The 4,541-nt window shown below is 36.8% G+C and overlaps 1 non-coding gene across 1 annotated transcript; it reads right to left on the bottom strand.

Annotated features, from left to right (window-relative positions):
• Positions 1 to 4,469: 4,469 nt before the first annotated feature.
• Positions 4,470 to 4,541, bottom strand: trnad-guc. Its single transcript has one exon. It is a non-coding gene; the product is annotated as a tRNA-Asp (tRNA).

A 4,541-nucleotide genomic window follows, 5' to 3' on the forward strand; every position in this document is an offset into this window, starting at 1 on the left:
CGCTTTTCTATTTTTACTACCTAGGTGAATAACTTCACACTTCCTCATGTTATACTCCATCTGCCACCTTTTTGCCCACTCACCTAGCCTGTCTATTTCCCTTTGCATTCTTCTTGTGTCATCTTCACAGCTTACTCTCCCACCTAGCTTTGTATTGTCTACAAATTTAGATATTAAGTTCTATTTCCTCATCTATATCACCGATATAGACTCTAAATAATTGACGCCCAAGGACTGATCCTTGCGGCACTCTACTAGTCACATCCTGCCAATCTGAGAAGGACCCATTTATCCCTACTCTCTGTTTTCTTCCTGTTAGCCACTCTCCAATCTATGCTAATATATTACCTTTAATTCCATGGGCTCTAATCTTATGCAACAGTTTTTTATGTGGCACCTTATCAAATGCCTTCTGGAAATACACCATTTTGTAATTTTTATAACCATCTTATAAAATGTCTTTGCCAAAATTTCAATAAAAGTAGATCACTTACAGTAGTCACCTTTCCAAAAGCCTGTTTCTGCAACAGCCCCTTCAGTCATCTCTCTCCAACCCTCCCCTCTCTCACCTTGTTTGGTTTGCTATCCCTTCATGGTAAACCTCTTCAAAATGTTATCCTAAGCAAAAGGCGCTATTATAGGTGCAAGTTTGCCCACAAAATACACAAAGTTATACACACTTTACCCTATATCATGTGAAAGTTTTTGAGACGTCATAACAACATGATAAGGCACTATATCAAATGCAAGAATTTCTATTATTATATTATAAGTTGTTAAAAATTTCATTGGGCATTACAAGAACTTACAAAGGACTACTTTTAAGCATGGGCTAGATCAATTTTTATTGCAAATTGTATCAATATATATTGTAAAGCAAATTCTGTCATTAATGTTGTGATATAGCTTAGAGGTAGAATGCTGAGTTGTTCCATAAAATAATTTGCTAAAGTTTTCACATGGGATTATTACCTAATATTATGGTTGTGGAAATGGAAACAACCTAATGGCATGGATAGATTAGATTTCAACCAATTAAAAATGAAACCAGAAATTATTTATTCACAGAAAGGGTTGGTATGAATGTAGAATATACTATCCCAGAAGGTCATAAGTATATAATTGTTGCATTCATCACGTCCAGGCTCGGCTGTGCTAAATCCCTGCTTGTCAACCATCTCAGCTCCAGAAGCTGCAGATTATTCAGAACTCTGCAGTGACTGATCACCCCCATCCTCACCTAGATCTCTAGGCTCCCCATCCTCAAGAGGATCGATTTCAAATTCTTCAACTTCACTTTTCAAGCCCTCCATGGTCTTGCTCCTACTTATCTCTGTGACCTGTTAACACCATACCAACCTGTGCACTCCCTCTATTTGATGGGCACTGACCTGTGTGATCGGGTCTTCAACATTTCTGCTCACATCCTCTGGAACTCCATCCTGCAGTCCCTCAGCCTCACCCCTTCCCTCTTCAAAACCCACCCACCTCCATGACTGTCCTTTGACCACTCTCCCAGCACCCCCTACCCTCGAACCCTCTTGATTCCAACCCCCAGCTCAGGTGCAAATCCTTAGCTATCCAGTGCCTTTAGATATCCTTCAGACGGGAAATGAATGTAATTTTTTTGTTGCATTATTTAAAAGGGAGATAGGTAAGGACAAAACATCTAATAATAATATATAATAATCATTGCATTTGATATAGCGGTTTTCACGACTTCTCTAAGTGCTTCACAGAATATGCTGTAAAGTGACTTGACTGTATATTTGTGGGTGAATATAAGGCTTTTAAGATATATGGAGAAAGAACAGGGAGATTAGATTAAAAGTACAACAAAAGCAGAAAAATATAGAATTTAAAATAATTTATTATTACAAATAACAAAATGCAATGGAGTGATTCTCACTAACACAACACAGGCACTTGGAAGGAGAAATTCCATCTGGGTCTGGATTTATTCTATTTTCTTAGTATTTCAAAGCATCCAGAATGCGGCATTTTGTTGAATTCAGTCTTTACTTTGAAGCCAGATTGCTGAAACTCTTGATAACCAGTTTCAAAATTAAGGATGTATTTAAGAATCTGTCAAGTGTTGGCCACTCTGAAACAATATATCAACAGAGTAAGTCTACACCCAGGTAGAATTTCTGCCCCCAGACTTCAACATGAGGGGTCTTTTATTTAGGAAATTCTTAATCTCCTGACTACTTTTTCCTTTGTGCACACAATTGTATTACCATCAAAAGATGAATAATAAAGATAACACATTTTTACCACTCATGATTAGTAAAACACTGTGTTCAAAATAATTGCATTAAAGATTGCATAATAAAGATTGTGTAATAATCTTTGAGTTCAGTTTATGTTTTCAGTGAAGAATAGTGCACGCTTTGGAGATTTTACAAGCTGCAATCTTGTCAAGATGTTTAGCTATATCGTAAACCAATAACAGAGAGGGTCAGAGAGTTTATAGCTGTTGCCTAAGCACTAAGATGCCACCTCTTCTGGCTCCATTGGATATACTCAGCATCCCTATACTGTTGACATTCTCAACCTTTGATCTCACATCTCTTTCAATGCTAAATCAGCATCAAAAAACTGTAGATTTCTCTTTCTTTTAGGCCCTAATGCACAGAACATTGGAATAAGAGTAAGGCTGGAATTCCATACAAAGGTGCGGCCTTGCAACGATTCCAGTCTGTCTCTTATTCAAAAGGAGGGACTCCGGAAGGCATGGCCTAGGAATTAGGTGGGCAGAGGACTGTAGAAATGGCTCTAGCCTGATTCCTGAAGGTCCCTTTTACAGCCAATGTTGGATCCCTCATTGTGGTCTTTCAATGCCGTTTAACAGTGCGACAACTTGTCTAAATAAATATCATGCAAAAGAGCACTTAACAGGCTGCTTTTACTTTAGAAACAAGGACCCCACTAAACAGGGATCTAAGATGGGCCGGATCCAAGTGTTATCAGTCGGCTTTAGGTATTACCATTATTCAGAAGCTGGAAAGACTGTTTATTTTATCTGTCTGTTTAAATACGTATTTTAACCACGTTCCCTAAATAAAGAAAGGGCTGGTTTCAGGAATATTACATTTTGTACAATGTGCCACATGTAATTATAACAAAATAAACAGTCAATTCACTTTACAGTATATTCTGTAAAGTGCTTTGAGCTGTCTCGAAAATGTGATAAAGCGTTATTATCTCTGTTACATAAATGTTACACTTTGAAAAAATATAATTGTAGCTCATGAGAAACACATTCCAACTAATTTCAAACTTTATAAGTCACACCAGGCAACAATAAAAGGTACACAGTTGGAGAGTTATTATCATACCACTGCTTTTTTGGCACAAATTAAGAGTGTTTCAATAAATATTGATTAGGCAGAACCAGTTATTAATTTCAAGAAATTAAATAATCTTATTCTGATTAACTAATTAAAGGGTCTGGAAAATACATTTAAAGAGAACAACAGCAGTGAGCAAGATTCCTTTGCAAAACAAATTCTATCCAGGTCTAGATTTATTCTATTTTCTCAGCTTTTCCGAGCGCCCTAGAATTTGTCAAATTATTGAATACAAGCTTAACTTTGAAACTGGTTTTCTATATTTTGTAAAAGAAACTTACAGAAAACTAGCTTGAAAATTAAGGTTGTTTAGGAACTGTTAATTCTAGATACTCTGAAATGCTAAGAAAATAGAATAAGTCATGGCCCAGGTGGAATTTCTCCCTACTGTCTAAAATCATCATTTACACAGAATATTCAGGTGCTTTTGCACACCATTCTGAGAACTAATGTCACTAATGATAGTAGTTACTGCAATGACCCAATGGAGGCTGTTAACCTTTTGTACAAATATTTCACTTTACATCATCAGAAATACTTTACAATCATGTCATCTTTTATTTGCTAGAGTTGGGTGTTTTCCATTAAATTGTATGCATTAAGATGAAATAACTTAACTTTAGCATATCAAGTTACTCTCAGTGTGACCAGGACTGATAGACTGATCCTCAACCAAGCGCAATACAAGGATGAAACACGAGTAATCTACGCCACTCGTAGATAATCTATATCCTGATGTATTTAAGAGAAATTTCACACCACTTCATATATAAGTAGAGTAACTGCTATAAAAAATCCTTCTGTAACTAACAATAGTTATAATAATAATAATCCTTGCATTCGATATATTGCCTTATTATTTCGTCGAGATGTCTCAAAGCGCTTTACAGAATATACTGTAAAGTGGAGTGACTGTATATTTTGTGGGTGAAGCCTAGCTGCCAATTGCGCACAGCAGTGTCCCACATCCAGTGTCATGGATTGAGTGACCAATTTATTATTGTTTTAAGGAATTAGTACCCACGGAAAAGTAATCCACCAATCGACTAACAACCGGGTTCCTACTTACTGCTAGGTAAATAAAGGCATGTGGAGTAAGGAAACTTGCCCAACATTTCGTCCTGCCAGGAATCGAACCTAGGTCTCTCGCTTGACAGGCAAGTGCTCTAACCAATGAGCTACAGGACT

The sequence above is a fragment of the Callorhinchus milii genome, unplaced genomic scaffold, assembly GCF_018977255.1.
Source record: "Callorhinchus milii isolate IMCB2004 unplaced genomic scaffold, IMCB_Cmil_1.0 Scaffold3, whole genome shotgun sequence".
Classification (NCBI taxonomy): domain Eukaryota; kingdom Metazoa; phylum Chordata; class Chondrichthyes; order Chimaeriformes; family Callorhinchidae; genus Callorhinchus; species Callorhinchus milii.